Source organism: Nothoprocta perdicaria, unplaced genomic scaffold (genome assembly GCF_003342845.1).
Source record: "Nothoprocta perdicaria isolate Ctin4 unplaced genomic scaffold, notPer1 scaffold_8, whole genome shotgun sequence".
Classification (NCBI taxonomy): Eukaryota; Metazoa; Chordata; class Aves; order Tinamiformes; family Tinamidae; genus Nothoprocta; species Nothoprocta perdicaria.
In genome coordinates, this window is record NW_020456087.1 from 7514756 (window position 1) to 7532098 (window position 17343).

Genomic DNA, 17343 nt, shown 5'->3' on the forward strand with positions numbered 1-17343 from the left:
CTGTGGTATTCAGGCCTCTCCTGGTACACAGCTAAACTTTTCTTAGATTGGATCCAGATTAGGTAGCAGCTGTTTGTGCCCATTCATCTTTATTCCAATTCATCTGTGCTTGGGTAGGATGGAAAACTGAGGCTTAAACAGCTTGTTCTTACACAGCTTGAAAGGTCTATTGCAAGGGAAGGAAACAATATATGACCAAATCTCGAACTATTAGCCTGATGAAATGCAAGCTGGAACAGGCTGAGGTAGCCACAGCTGCAGACAGAAGAGATTATGGGAGAAGGGTCCTCTCCAAAATTTTGATATCTCAGGACTGTGGAAGGGCACTGGGAGAATAGGTGCCTTTTCACTTGATCTGGAGCTTTATTTGTTGTGATCGGATCTTCCCTTTAGTGTTTGAATCAAAAATCAGGAAAAAGAACAACTCTTGTATCCACCTACAAAATAAAAACATTCTTCAGGCGTTCGTAGGGGAGAGGAATACAGAGGTTTTATGCTTAAGTAGATACACATGAATATATTACTTTCAAGGCTGGCTGTTCTGGTAATCATTTCTTTAAAAATTGTACTTTCTAGATTTCTCTTTCTCATCACATCCTTCATTTTTCTCTTCAGAAAAAAAGGCAGATTTCCTTACTACTCCATCCATGTGCACAGCAGAATCAAAGGGCCAGATTTGGGAGGAGAGTGCCTGGAATACAACTGCATTCTCTTCAGTAGTTTCTCCTGGAGTACTTGCGAGAAAAGTCAAGGATACGTTATTTTTAACAACAAAATCTCCTGTCACCATTGTTTAATGTACTGGGGTGCAATATAGGATGTATCAGACAATGCTCATTTTTAAAAATACCCTTTCATTCTCTGCAAACTTCTGCTTGCTGAAGGCTTTGCTGCTTTATTGGGTTTATCCTTATCGCCTCCCAATTTAGTAATTCTGTTCTCCATTAGCCTAATCTAAGAAATTCTGACAGTTCACAGCATCTGATTGCTCTAATGGTTTCTATGCCTACCTGACTTGTTTGTGTGCTTAAAGACAATTCATATCTAGAACTTGAACCCTGTCATTTCCACTTGCTTTCATATATACACACATACACACACACACACACGTACATATACACACATATATCTTTAATGAGCAAAAAATTTTCTGTAAAATGTAGTTCTAGGGGGTTTTGTTGTTGTTGATGTTGGGTTTTTTTGATATTGTGCATGTGCAAACTGCACCAAGCAACAGAAGAACTAGGCTGACAGCTCTGCCAAAAGCATTGTCTCCTTTTTATTCAGAGAAGAGGACCAAGACGCCTTAGAGTATTTGAATCAGCCTACCCCACCTCAAAGGCTATGATGCCCTCACCCCGTTTTGTCTGTTAGGCAGCACCTCACCTCTTTGGCTTCCTGTTTTACACACCTATGTTGCAAGGAATTGACTCATCCTGGGAAGGATTGCCTTCTTGGGAAGGTATTGCCTAAGAAACGCAGTATGTCCACCCATTTCTGAGTAGAAATCTACTTTCTGACATTTCCAATTAGGTGAGCCAAATCTACTTCTTGCAATGGGCATCACCTGCATCCTTTGATGGAGGAGCTCTATAACATTTTTGAATTCTCTTTCCCAGAGCTGAATCAACAAGATAGTCAAGGGAGCCAAGTTTGAGCCCGTTGGTCCCTACTGCTTGCTCAGCTCTCTGTTGAAAATGGAAACTCCCTCCCCTTTCTCAGAACTTGTTCAAAAAAAAAAAAAAAAAAAAAAAAAAAAAAAAAAAAAAGCAATAGACTAATAGCATTGCAGCAACTTTTGAATTGACATGGTATATTGCTATGGAATTTTACAACCCTCCTTCCTCCTATCCATTCTTTGAAGTAAAAATGCAAAATTAAACAAATTGACTCCTTTTCCTGAGTTTGTACTTCTTAATTAGAGGATACWTTTTAGTTTAAATGGCCCTCCTGCTGATCACAGCACTCGTATGACAGTTACAATATTTAATTCGTCACATAGCATGAGAAGTAGCTTCTGTACAGCATGTCTCAAGGAGTACTTTCTGTCCATTCTTAGTGTATACCTTATCAGGTGGGTAATACTATTCATCCTCCCAATTGAACAACATTTCCCTGAGTTTCCTCCTCTCCAGGTTCTTCACCTCATATTTTGCTTAGAAAAAGTTTGTGTTATTTGCAACCATCTTTCCAGACTTACTTGGTCCTTTCATATTTTATGTCCGTTTAACATGCATGTCCCCAGAGAAGAATGGGAACATTTCCCAGGGAAGAATCATCTTCAAATGTCATCAGTGTTTCTAATCTACCTTTTCCTAATCATACTGAAGGTATTAAATAAAATTAGAGCTAGCCTGTCTCTGTAAGAACCCTCTAGGCACCTTCCCCAACTTTTCATATTAGTGCTTATCAATTTAATCCAATAGTTAATTTACAACTCCTGTATTAGTGCTCTTCAAGGAAATTAATGTAACGATTCAAGACCTTTTGGATAGGTGATATTTATTTTAAATAAAATTGATTGCGGTCACTCGCTCTCCATCTCCCACAGATTTCACTCACTTTTGTTCTCATACCCTCACAAACAGGAAGACCTATCCTTGTGGTCTGGCCAGATTCAATTGCGTGTGCCAGGGGCAACAAAGAGTGCTAGCTATAGAGTCCTCACTGCATCTCCTGGGTTCCTCAACAAGTTACTTCTTTTTTGGATAGGCATTTTATATTTTTAGGAGTCAAAGTAATGAGAAAAGGAAGGACGAATGCAATGTGTTACAGTTTTGTTACCCCCAGTCCTACCATTAGAGAACTGTGCTATGGCCTTGGTGAAGAACAGTTTCACACAAAAGTCCCATTAATCAAGATTTATCAGTTTGACTGCAGTTCATCATATCCTTGTTTTGAATACAGGTACCTCAAGGAGTGTTATCTTATCTCACCATAAGTATGACCAAGTATATGGAAATTTTTGAAGTTACTTCAAGTATTCCTTCAAGGGATACTTATTTATTTCAGGTTTTGTTGACTATATATATACTTTGTTTCAAATTTAATTAATTCCCTTTTACAGGTCCGATCAACAAATGTTAAATGTAATTTGTTTATTCCTATGCACTTCTAAAAAATCTCAGGCTGAATAGCAAGTCATCTCAAACTCTAAGTTAACATGGGACATTATCAAAGCACTCAAATATAAAAGATCCTATACTGTGCAGTTTGATTTTGGTGGAGTGACTGGAGCATACTCTAAAGGTGGAACAAGTAAGTTCCCTATCTCAATGGTTTTAGACTTGCAGTCTGTCAAGCTGAATCAATTACAAATGGAGGGTCATTCAGAGGCAACAAAACATTTAAACTGTAATTTCTCATTTTGCAACAATGAGTCAAATAGCACTGCACAAGCTCATCTTTTGCATGCTTTTGTTCACCGTGTATGGTTTTTAGCACTGGTGGTGTTAGCTATGAACATATTACATATTTATTCTGTTTCAAGGTCAAGATTTCCTGAGAGGATAGAGATATACAAATAACTTACATTTGATATGGCTGGGTATTCAAGMAGCAGTACTATTGTAAAGAATAACAAAAGACAAAATGTAAGTCTGATACTTAAGGACAGAACATGTTGTTTTTGGTCCCTCTATAACATTGTGAAGAAATAGAAATTTTATCTTCCCTAATAAAAAATCTATATTTCTTTGTAGGTTTACTTTATCATATGCGTTTTTCAATTTGATTGAAGCAGCCTTCATATTAAAAATAACTTATTAATGCTCCTATAGAATTAATTATTATTTCTTTATATATATATGTATGGCAGTACATAAATAAATATATTTATTTATTTATTTTTATATATAGAATATATATATTATATATTCTTTATATATATATAAATTATAAATATAAATATATATATATAGCAGTAACCAGGAATCATTACTTTCTTATTGAAGAGAAATTTGAAGATGCTTTGTTTCAGTAAGCAAATTCTGACCTCATTTAGCTTTTGCTTTAGGGCTCATTTTGTGAAAAACAGTTATTTGGGTGTTCCAATGCCATTTTTTTCGTTCTCTGTGTATGCATAGCTGTTGCTAGTGAAGATATTGAATGGTGATGAGAAGGAGTGGACACATGTGCTTCTACTGTCTTTATGTTCTGTTCAGTTTAGAAATTCATAGACAAACTAACATGAGCCACACTGAATAGGCATTGCCCTACCTTTGTAATCGGTTTGTGTATTTTCTGCTTTATCAAGTAATCAACAATTTATATGGCATCATTACATTTTATTAGCTATTTTAAAAGATTTTTGCATCACTTCATTTAGAGATAAATTATAACCTGAACCAACAGCACATTCAAGGGGAAAAGATGAGAACTTGTCCATGCTTGTGCAGTACTCAACAAAACCATGTTGAATGCCACTATCCTACCTCAAAGTGTTCCCAAGGTGCTGGGGAAAAAAAAAAAAATATATAGTAGTAGTAGAATTAGTAAAATTTCATTCATGTTCAAAACCCAACACAAGGTGTTGGCAACCAAGGCTGCCACAAACAGCTGAATTCCTGACCTATTCAGTCATGGAGAGGAGAGAAGGAGACAGTTGTTCTTTAGTTTTCCCTTTACCCATGCATCCAAGATGTTTAATCACTGGAAGTACAAAGSGGAGCCTAAGGCTGGAGTCTCAGCAGCAATGGCAGGCTGCAGGAGAAAGTAAGAAAAGTCCTGCAGGAGGAGGCTCATGGATCACAGGCAACTTAATTAGTGAAGAGAGTGCTCAAAGCAAAGAGATAGAAAAAGAAAAGTAACTAAGGAAGGAAATAGAAAGGAAGGAAATCAAAGAGGAAGAACTTGAGGACACATGTCCTGGTACACGACACATAGGCTTGTATCCTCTTCAGTAGCTAGGCACAGAGCATTGGCTGCTACTGCCCTGGGGCTCTATTCTCTGCTTCTCCTCCCCATTGAAATCAAGGAGGATATTCAATTTGTCTTTGGGGGCAGGTCCTATCAATGCAGACATGACTTGTGCTTCCATGCCACCAATCTGATTCCGCAGCTAGATTCCAGACAAAATTTGACATTAGTCGGGACTTCTGCCATCAGATCTCAGAGCAATCACCCTCACAKGAACTGCACTGAAGTTAGGGACTCTGCTCTTGCAAACCACACAAATGGCTACCGACCTTAACAGGTTGGGAGCAACATGTCAGGTGCCAAATACTTTTCATCTGCTTGGTGACCCTTCAAGTACAAATACAGAGATACAGCCCACCTACTCAGTCAAAATAACAGAACTGTTTAAATTTTATCTCTTGCATTCTGCCATTTATATTATATTTAAGCTACAAGTAAGTCCCACTTGTGTCAAGTTCTGGTACAGTCTGTCACAGAAGAATAAAAATCCATGAAATTTCTTTTGTATATTTTTCCTCCTTTTTTCTTTTTCTGTCACTTGGAGTAAATAATTCAGGTACTTTCAGCGTGACACTAACATAAGCCATCCAATTCTTGGTGTTTTGCCTAGAGATCAAGGTCTTTTAAAATATGCAATTGTTGCAGTTGAGTCTTCTTTTGTATTTTTAGGGTAAAGTTCTTGATCTTATATCTGCAAAGGACAGTTTGAAGGAAGGTACATGACTCAAAGAACATCAGGCAAATAAAGAGCCTGAGAATTCCCAACTTTGAATAAGCTCATATTTTGAAGCCAAGTTAAAGATTTTTGAAGAGGCCAAATATAATTTTTGAACATCTGGTGCTACCAGCAAGTGGTTCTTTTTGAAAGGTAAAACATTCCATGCAGGAGACTGTTAGCCAAAATAGAAGTTATTTTGCTGGTCCTTTACTTTGAATGTAAAAGAAAAGAATTAAGGAGTAAAGAGCCTAATCAAATGACCTCATTCCTTATTTCAGGTTGATTACCAAGAAAAAATTGTAAGGAGATATATTTCAGCCCACCAAGTGTTGAAACCTTAACCAAGTTTTAAAGGAATTTCACTAAAATCCTTGCATGTAGCCCAATAAAGTCTTATCACAGGCTAATAAATTTCACTGAAATGTGCAGATACTGCAATAGGTGGTAAGGTACTTCAGGAAAAATGATATTTCTTTTTTCTTCTGAGGCTAGCAACAGCAACAGAGCAGGTCCCAAAAATAATTTCTTGCAGTTCTCTACCCATTTTACATAGACTCTTAATCCATCAAAAGATTTCTGCATGGTGGCTTCAGATCCCAATGATGATGAATGATATTAAAATGTCCCATTTTTGAAATGGCCACACAGTTGCCTCCATCCACACGCACTCTGCCACATGGAGGAAGAAGCTCTCTTTGCTCTGGAATACCAGGCATCTTCTCACTGTTTTCTTTTACTTCTTCACCTTGYGCTCCTCATGTGGTACATTAGGATCCCTGGGAGGCTGCCACTTGGGCAGCTCTTCCTGAGGATCACTGCTGCCTTCCAACCCCAACATCAGCTGTGATGAAGCTACCTTGGGCTGGAGACTCTGAACACTTTTGCATCTCCCTTGCTTACCAYCCCATCAAACTGATCAGTCTCTGCTGTTTGGATCAGAACAAGGCACAGCTAACCTTACATCTGCTGCCCAACCTGGCTTGACATTCTGAAACCCGCCTGTGTTATTCATCAAAATGACAACGCAAGAAATATCATCTTTTTCCCCACTGAAAACTCAAAGTTAAAAGCCATCACAGCTGCTGCAGAAGCTTCACTAAAAGCTATCTCAGCAGTTTCTGTTTTAAAAACAATTTTTTTTTCTCAGTCACACTGATGCAGCTGCAGATTTCAGCAGAGACTTCTCTGTGGCTGATTTGCCTGTTTTCTCTCACTTTCCATTTAAAAAATATCTAGAGCTTTAAACACCTGAAGAGTTTTTGAAACTCTGAAAGTGAAGGTTAAATATAACATGGCATCTGGCAAAGCTCTGTAAGAGCCAAGGTCAATTATTATACATTTGTAGTTAGAGGAATGTCTTTGTTCTCCTAGTGCATTCTGAATGCTGGATAAAAAAGTTGTTTCCCAAACTTTCACTATTAGTAACATTGTGGCTATCTCAGTGTATGGACTCTAACAGGAGAATTTGCATGGATACACCCTGGGCGATGAGAGGGAGTCCAACCCCATCATGGTCATGGAGAAGGTCAGGAGCTGTAGTAAGCTCTATGAATGGTGCTCTGAGCGTGCTTGCCCTGGAAGGCTGTTACTGAAGTGGGAATAGACAGCACATGGAACAAGCAGTGGGCACAGTACAGAGCTATCTCAATAGATGTAGCTGGCATTCGAAGTCAGGCAAGAACTGGTATCAAGTACCAAATTCTTGGGTTTGAAGAATTTTTTGAACTATCTTAAATAACAGTCTCCTTTTTATTCTTCTTTTTCTTRAAAATACTGTTTGGAATGTATAATTGGTGGTTAGGGAAAGGATGGAGAATGATGATTGTAGTCAGTGGCTTTTGACCACTTAGTTTTTCTTCTCTCTTAGGCTCTGGCAGAAGAGTGCCATGGAGAACATAAGCAAAAAATGCCCAGTTTCTTTCCCTTGAGCTTTGCGCTGCCAGAGGAGCATGAGTCTAAGGGAGAAAAGAGGTCCATCGCTTTCCCTCTTCTGAGCCGTGATAGTCAAAACCTCACATCCTCATCACAGAAGTGGGATGGACTTGCTTTTGCCATAGCTTTTGAGAAATAAGATACAAYGAGAAGAAAATGGAGAAGTTGATTAAAACTGATGAGCTAGCACCCTACAGCTCACCAAAGATACCTTGTAGGAGCATAAACTTTTCCCCTTTGGCTTCACAGGGATGATTTAACTGCCAGAATGCAAAGAAAGCAAAAGCTAATTATCAAATGAACATTGTCTTAATATGTTAATGAAGCGGTTTTGCTAATAGCGAGAGACCTGAATTTTAATACATTTTAAGAGCTCCTTGATTACGTGTTTGTTAGTTGTTATGATCATTTTAAATTATCTGTGCATGGCTTTATAATGGGTTAAAAACTGTATTAAGCACTGTATTCTAAACAGGCCTTGATGAGGCAGGTGAATAGTGCAAACATTGTCGCTAGGAAATTCACTTCAAAAGAAATGTAAACTAGTTATCCTAAAACGTGTCATCAGACCCAACAGTTACACTTAGCATGTAAGAGGGCTTTTTTTCATCCTATCTTGATGATTAGAACCAGTATTGGTTTTCATGTGGTTATCTACAGACAAGTAGATTTTGTTCTTCTCTATTCAAAGAATCTGTTCAATCATCTCTAAGCAGGTCTGGGGCTGGTACAAATAAAAAATGCTTTCTGCAGTGACATCAACATAAAAATATACCCACCTACATGGCACTTGCCTAATAGAAGTTTTCTCTGTCCCCCTTTCTATCAATTTTATTCCAAATCAAGTCATCCTGGAACATTATCCTTTCTTCCTAACTTGTTTTCAGCCAGATGGAATGGACTTTCATCAAAATTGCCATTCTGATGAGTGACTATTGCTCCTGTGGAACAATAACTGAAAGAAAAGTTGTTTCTTCTTAGTGACAGATTGGTGACTATCATGAGTCCTCCAGCTTCAATGTCTGCAGTTTCTAGGAAGAGTCAAAATGTTTCTTCTGAATGAGCTCACCTCCATCTCTTGAAAACTCAGTTCCCATTAAATAATAAATAAATAAATAAGGCCAAGAACAGGGTCCATGCAGACAAAATATCATAAAGTGTCAATCCCTTGGCAGGATGTCATTGTTTGATGGAGCTTGCTCATGTGTTCATGTTCATTTGGACATCTGTCTGYTGTTAAATTAAATGATACATGAGGTGCTGTGTGCCATATGTGCTGGATTTGCAGGTGTGTGAATGCTTACACACTGGATGGGTGAGCTATGAGGTGGATTAGACTTGGACCTCACCACTGGCATTAACCCTGAATAAAAGGCTCACGACTGCAAAAATAAAGTGTTTTGTGAGTTTGATATTACATATAATATCAAGTTATTCAGGATGGGACAGGCATTTTCCTGTTTCAATGGAGGCCATACATCYCTCTCTTACTCAAACACCGAAAATGCGTGGCAAATCGGGCTATTGGAGCAGTTTGGTGACTATCTGGACTCTCTTAGAGTACTAAGSCCTAAACAATGCCTGATTAATGGCCCATTACTCTCGCAAACTACTGAGAGGTACCCGAGGTCTTTTAGCACCTCAGGATCAAGCTCGGGCWGTGGTAGAGACAGACAGCCTTAAGGCTAAAACAGGGAACGGAGAATATCTGAAATTCTAGCCTTAAGGCCCCTCTTAGGGAACCAGCTGGCAGGATGCTTAAATACAACATATTTGCCTTGGATGGTTTGTAGAATCGAGTATACGTATTAGGTGAGCTAAACAGATTAAAACAAGGTGATACTGTTCAATTGATTATATTCATTTTCTCTTATAATTTGGAGGTTATAAATGTCCCCCAATTTCGTCCACCTTTGTGCCAATTCATAACATTAAGTAGGAAACACAGTTTAACATAACCAGCGTTGGGAAAATACTAATTGCAKGGCTCCGTTTAATTTATTTTTAGGTCATACTGCCCTCTAGGGGATTAGGTATAGCTAGAGATTTTTGCATAAATAAGATTTTTTTTTTTAATTCATGGGAAAAAAAGAGGTCACTTTCTTTGTACAGCAGTAGAATATATTAATCTAGATAGATTTTATAATTCAGCATTTTAAGTGTCACCTGCAATAATTCCCTTTGAAGATCTCTTCAATAATTATCATAGGACTCCGTTTTCTGGATGTGTGACTGATTTCATGTAGGCAGGATATTCTTTTTACATTATGATGTTTGTATAGGGTCCAGTCAGCAAAATTAAATCAGGGAAAACTTCTTGATGATTTCAGGTGATTTCAGGAGKCATGGCATTAGAATTATGAAAAATCTTAAGCATTTAAATGTCTGGTGTGCATTTTATACATATGTTTATTATATGTATGTATAATGTATAATGTATAAGTGTGTGTATATATATATTCACACATATGCACTATATATATATATACATATAACATTAAAATATCAAAAATAATCCATCAATATCTTTGAAAAAATCAGCTGGTTACAGAAGAACAAATGTCAGAACACTCCCCATATCAATGATTGTGGTGCTTCTTCATGGATTATGAAAGATAAAAGAAGGAAAATGAGAGGAAATGGAAAGTCTGGAAAAGCAAAAGAGAATGACAAAGAATWTTGGCCTCTGGGTGGGTGGAGAAACTTGCAGGCAGTTTTGCAGATGACAACACTTGCCAAGCAAGGAGAGTACCATTCTGGAAAGGTCTGATAGAGTAGATTTCTGGTTGTATGGATTTTGGAAAAAAAATCCTGATCTCTCAGTGTCTCTTCCTGATAACGTGATTCTGCCACTAACTTTCTTCTCATTCCATTTTAATTCTAAAATCTGTTGACTAAGCAATAACAACATAATCTTGGCTGTCTAAGTGATGGGATCTTGCTCTAAGCTGTGGCGGAGGCAGCATAGGCRCTTGGCAGCTTGTCTACCTGCTGATGTGCCAAAACCTTGTATCAGAAGCACATAATGAGGACAGGTTTGGCTTGAGTACATTTTCCCTCTAGCACCTTCCATACTAGACTGGGAATTTACTGCACAGCTCTCTTAAATCTCTATAGTTTGTCCTCAGTCTATATGTATCTTCCAGGTACCTGGAAGTATGTCCCCAAAGGAATAGGGATGATCCTTTTGTGCTCACTTCAGTGAGCAGTGGCTCTACTCTTCCTCTTTCTTCCTACATTTCGGCTACTGCTTAAGTTTATATGTAAGCAGCCTCTTTACAGAGAATGGCCACATTCACAAATCCATATTCCACATTACGTAAGGAATTTCAAAATACCAATACAAGTCATGCTGTACTCCAATTTCAACAATTAAAAATGCCCTGTATGAATTCTATCATTACATTTTGAAAAAAAAAATGGCATCCTTTAAAGTGGATAATCAGATAGTAGAATCACTTTTTTTACTCTGTACCACTGTGCTGAATATGCATCCTCCAAGCATTAAACCACTGTCAGACATGACCAGTTAAGACTCTGCAGAGTGGAATAGACTAATTTTAGCATAATTTAAGAGACATTTTGCTTAATATATTTTTCTAGATCTTGCATGCTGCATGAAGAACTTCTTGACTCGATAAGTGATACTCTGATGAAAACAAACAAGGCCTGATGGTGAGTAAAGTGCTCCTCAACACAAGAGCAGCCCTGCAGCCAGATTCTGCCATAGCCTTTCTTGCATTAAGTAGTGACTTAGTCTACAAGTAGGATGTTTAGTTTCAGTCTGAGCACCGTTGGTGAAAGGTGCTGCACAGTTTGGATAAAAAAAAATAAAAGGTTTGTAAGAAGAAGTACAAGCCAAAACAACAGCTTTTCCAATCACAATACTTGAGTGAGGAGGTTAAGATTTAAAATGCAATACTTGAGTTAGAATTTGCCTGGGAAAGCAGGGTTAGCTAGTCTCTTCTGCAAATCTCTTCATGGTCTTTTTGTTCACATTCTCTTAGGATCATGCCTGGAAAATAGGACTCATAGCTTGTGCCTCATAAGCCTCTCCCTCAACATTGCTTTTGCACCAACTTGCACAGACAGAAATAAGATCAGAAAGCAACGAATCATCTTGTCCAGCCTCCTATATTTCAGCAGTCCTGTCCCGTTCAGGGAAATGTCATTTCTAGTCCCTGTAAGACCTATATTGAGCCTTGAGTGTGACTTCAGTGTGACTTGAACAAAACTTGTAGAAGAGCCTCTAGGCTTCATGAAGAGAGTCCTTATCTTGGTTAATTACCATCAAAATACAGCTGTGTGCCCTCTTCCATGTCTGAATTTATGTGGCTTTCAACCTCCACTGTTGTTATGCCTTTTTTCCCTATGTTGGAGAGAGGTGGGTTTTTGGTTTTTTGTTTGTTTGTTTGTTTTTTGCCTCTGCGAACTCTAGACATTATTGCGAGAGCCTCACCAATGTAATTGTATATGTCTCTTCAGATAATAACCAGCATAATAATCCCATGTGTACCTGGGAAGAGATTTCTGTGCTGTGACAAAATTATCTCTCAGATTTCTTTCTAATAAGTCAAGTAGACATATTTTTTAGTGCATTTTCTCCTTTTATTTTTACCTTCCCCGAATCTTTTTTTTTTTTTTTTTTTTTTTTTGTAGGTCTTGTTAGCATTTCTCTTGTTTTCAATATCTTTGAAAATTTGGAGGCACCAGTGAACACAGTGATCTAATATCAATCTCATCACAGCTAGAGATGAAAGGAAATCGTTTTCTTTCTCTATTTTCCTCTTCTCCAAAACCCAAGGATCACTCTACCCCAAAACTGTAGCATTGGCTTCCAGGGAACACTTAGTTCATTTCTTCTGTTTCAGACCCAAGACTTTCCAGCTCTGTGTTCCCTATTCCTTCTGTAGGATGTGTTTTTTACTGCTTGAAGTACCGCTTTGCCTGTGGCAATGTTCAAATATATTTTTAAAGGTCAATATTTCAGAGCAACAGAATGCCACTTTATATGGTTGCCTTTTTCACCCACCTTATAGTCTGCCCTAGTCTTGGGGTTTCTGCAGAAACTCATCTGAAGATACATTATTGGTGGGAAAGAGAAAAAGGCTTTATGAGTTATACATAATTTAGTTTGGGTTTTAAAGATGTGGAGAACAGAAAACATACAAAATATTGAGAGACAGCATTAAAGGAACTCCAGCTATGGTGCACACTGAAAGAGGCAGAGATCCTATGGAAAAAAAAAAAACACATGTGATCAGATGATTAAAGACTATGTCAGAGTAAGAAAAGGCCAACTTCATTTCTGGAATATACTGATTTTTTAAGATGTAATTTTGCAAATGCAAAAAAAAWTTTAAATGTATTTGCATATGTAAATATGTGTAAATATACTTGCATGTTTTATCCTGCTTAGGAACAGACTGTCCAGTGAGGTTGTAGAGTCTCCTTCTCTAGAGGTCTTCAAAACCCATCTGGATGCCACCCTGTACCCTGTGCTCTAGGTGTCCCTGCTTGAGCATGGGGGATTGCACTAGATGATCTCTAGAGGTCCCTTCCTACCTTAACCACTCTCTGATTCTGTGATTCTGTGATTCTGTAACACTTACTTATCTTCCCCAAGAAATAAACCTTAACAAACGTGAGACATACCATAACTCCTCTTTAAATTAATGTTAAGCATGTGGTTAACCACTTCCACTAATTATACTAGTCTTAGCTATCACTTTTAATCCTACAGGTCAAAGTAGGATTTTTTAGAATGTGCAGTTTGGCTTCTAAGTTCTCCCCTAATGGTGTCAAGAACTAGTTTTCAGAAGTGTTAAATGTCCAGCAACACTTCATCATGACATATCTAGCTATAATGCATGTGTCATTGCTATACAGGTTTATTCCATGGACATTATGCTTTCTGCTATTCTGTTGATGAAAATTAATATTTGTTATTTGAATAAATATATTTTTTTAAGCATCCAAGAATGACTCAGCTTTAACTGCTTATCATTTTCTCTTTTTGTCTGCTATAATAATGTTAAGTCCCATTTCTGCTGAGGAACTTAGATAGTAGTGTGCTATGGAGACTGACTGGTGATAAACCTACATAGCAAAAAAAAAAAAAAAAAAAAAAAAAGGAAAAGGTTTGCACATGAAAAATGCTTCCTGAGGAAAAAAGGGACTTATTTATTGAAATAATTCTCTCAGTCATTATGTTTCTGTTAGCAAAAGATATTTTCCTTAAAGTTAAGATCAGCTATTCTTTAACCTCCAGGAAAATGATTACTATCATTTAAGAAAATTATGTTCCTTCTAATTAAGCTGTTTTCAGACAATTAAATTGCTTCCTCATTTTCATAATTGTCTCATTTCTAAGATCTACCTCTTTCCTGATTAGCAAGGTAGAAAAACCCTAATCCTTTTTCTCTGTACAATATTCAGCAGTTAAGAAAAAAGTCCTAGCATACATTCTGAGTCAGATTCTTCACCACATGGTTTGCCCTATACATACTGCTCAGCTTCACAAAGGCAAAGGGACCATGGAGGGTAATTAGAAAAATAAGACGAATCTGTTTGGGATAGTTGTAATGAGCTAGCATGGGAGGAACTGGCTTGCCAGAGTGCTGAAATGAATCTCTCCATGTCCTCCAACTTTCATGAGGAAAAGAGTGACTTGGCAATCAATGGTGAAGAAAGCTGGCTCTGCTGCAGACGATCAGGATGATGCCACATGCTTGAAGGATGCTAGCCTGATGTTATTGCCTCCCTGTCACAGAGCAAGCAAAATCACCCTACTGGGAAGGTATGATGCTCATGGCAATGACTGCTTTGAGAGTGCACCTGTGAGAATCCATCCTTGTAAGCCAAATGAAATTCCAGATCTCCTGAGAATTGTATGCCACCACCCCCTTACAATACAAACTCGTGTTTTGTCCCTTTCTCTGGTAATATGAAATTGCCAGCTCAAAAATAACCTTTATTGGACATTAAATTACTACTATAGAGAGGCCTTACTGCTTACAGAGTTTGGTACATATTTATTTTGTTGTGCAGAGATGCTGTGAACCATGTGCATAGAAAGTCCACTCTTTCCTATCTGCAGTTCGATGAGCAGGTAGTCCAATATGCCTGGATCCACCAAAGGATGTGGCATCTCATGTTCATAAATAATTTTCTTTTCCTCTTTCGCTTTTTCTTCTGTTCTCTCTTTCACCACGATTCCCTGCTCTGGTATAGTAGGGTATTAGCTGTTAATATAAGAAGTCTAAAATAATGTAATGTCCAAAGTGTATAAGGTGCTAGATGTTACAGGGTACTAGGAAATGCCTTATGACTTTTGATTTGAAGTCCATGGTGAAAGTCCTGTGGACCTTTCCATGTTTTCTGACATGATTTCCTGAAACTTCAGGGAGGCTGTTCAAAATGCCTATGAGTCCCATTTCTTTAAAATGGGTATTGAAGGAAAATACATGGATGGGAAGTCATGTTTCAAAAGCTCTGTTCCCACTTCAACATGTATTTACTGTCACATACTTGGCATTAGAAGAAATAAAGATGTTGCATTGGTTGAAAACTATGAACTAGAACTGTATAAATGAGAAGGCAATCAAGTCTAAAATATGCATTTATTGAAGACAGGTGATTAAAGTAATCCAATCRGATTCTTATCTGTCTTTAGAGTTGTTCCTAGAATGACTATGACAAACATTGTCAGAGGATCAAACTCATCATATCTCTRAAGATAAGACTAGAATGGAAATGGCCTTTCCACATCCATACACCCRCATGGATGGGTGGTATACATCCATGTATTCCTATTCACTCTAGACCAGCCTTCGCAATGGTCAGAGACACAGAGAAACAGCAACACAAACCAGGCTGATGCAAGTGTAATTCAGTCTGTGAAAGAGAAAACTGTCCTAGAAACATTCTAAAAAGTCAATGGCATTTCCCTTGGCATGGCATCCTCGTATCTCCCACCATCTGACCCAGCCTCTCTTCTGCAGAGCCAAGCAGCAATGAAGAGAAGATGCAACTAGTGAGTTGGCAGATTTGTTCTGAGAGTCAAACTCCTGCTGCCAATGAGCCTCATCTTGATAGTTTTGGGGAATACTGACACTCTCATACTTTACTCTTTGACTTTCTGCCCTTCTCATCATATGCTTCAGCAATCTGTCACAGAGGATAATAATGAAATATGGTTAATTGTTGTCTGCTGAAAAGAACCCTGTAGAAAATATTGTGCATGGGAAGTGATCTTTCCAGACACCTGCATGTCCCCTCTGACTAAAGGCTGAGCTAGCTGGAATATTAGAGTGATAGGCAGATGATCAGTAAGTTCTTTGCTTGGCATCACTTTTTCATTATGCTGCCATTTTAGTGAAATGTTTTTATAGACTTTGCTTGATTTTCCTTCAGATCCCTCCCTATGAATCCTCCCTTCCTGCCTCCTACAGAATATGGCCAGCTGGTTACTGCTAAATTTAAACAAAGATGTGCTACTTGTAACTCTCTGTTTGCTTCATCTACACAATATTACTAGCCTAACTCAGCTAGCAAGAAGTACTTCTATTTTGATGAGTGCAGGGACCATAAGACCAGATGAAGGTCAATGAAGGTTGTTGCACAGATAAATAGTGCTGACAGGGAAAACTCTAACTGGTTTTCCGCAGGAAAGCGCTGATTCAATGGGACTGCAGCGCTTGAGGGATGYGTGTGAATTCTGCTTGACATTCGGCAGCCACCACAGGAGCAGGAGGCTGGATGTCTAGAGGTGTCTGTAAAGCAGCTCCATGAGTAGCATGGTCCAGATCTCTACCAGTTCCTGATGCTGCCATGCTCATGCCAAGCAAACCAAGCCAGCATCTCCTGTGCAAGAGGAAACATCCTTTCCAGCCAGCTCTAATTACCAGCAGCAGATCATGTTAGAATAACCAATAAAAAGGGACATCAACACAGGAGCTGCTCTTTGCATCGTTGAGATTCACACAGCATCCAAGAGCTCAAACATCAAGGAGAAAACAGCAGGTAGCTTAACTCCTGAGATCTCTCCCCTGCTGTTGTTATCACCGACAATGAAGGCAGTGTTGTAAGTGCAGAGTGCAATGGACAATTCATGCACTTACYGTGTCTTGCACTCTAGCTACCCATGCGTGATTTTCTGAAGAAATGATGACAGGATCAAACATATTCTGGCAGATGCTCACAAAATCAGAGCCCCTTTCACTCAGTAAATGACCATAAAAATGCTTTGAAGATGACAATAAAAAGTTATTTAATCATGTTCAAAACAGAAGCACCTGCCAAGTCAATATATCATTTTTCACATGATTGGCTGGTACAGTGACAATAGCAGAAAATGCAAAGTGAGGCTGTTAGGAGCAGCTACTGGTCTGATTCTCTAGTAAGCACAGACTGATGGTGGAGAGAGAGAGAACAAGGAAGGGGAAAGAAAAAGCAAAAGAGAGTCATACACATTCACATATATTTCCTCTGCCTCCCAGCTTTCCAACTCTTTTTATCAGCTGTTGCAAGTTGCCTTTTRGAACCTGCTCTCAGGATGTCCTGAGCAAGCCCCATTTTTAGTGGAGTTGGTGTCAGAGAGAGAAGACACAAGTAACCTAGAAGGAGACCTGAGGCAGCTTGGTTGATCTTCATGATGTCATAGCAAAAGCAGAAAGGTATTAGGGAGAGCGGGAGAGATTTTGCTGCCCCAGGATATCTCAAAACTGGGGTACAGGAGAGTGCTGGTAGAAAGAGAGACAAGCTGTCGTGTGTGG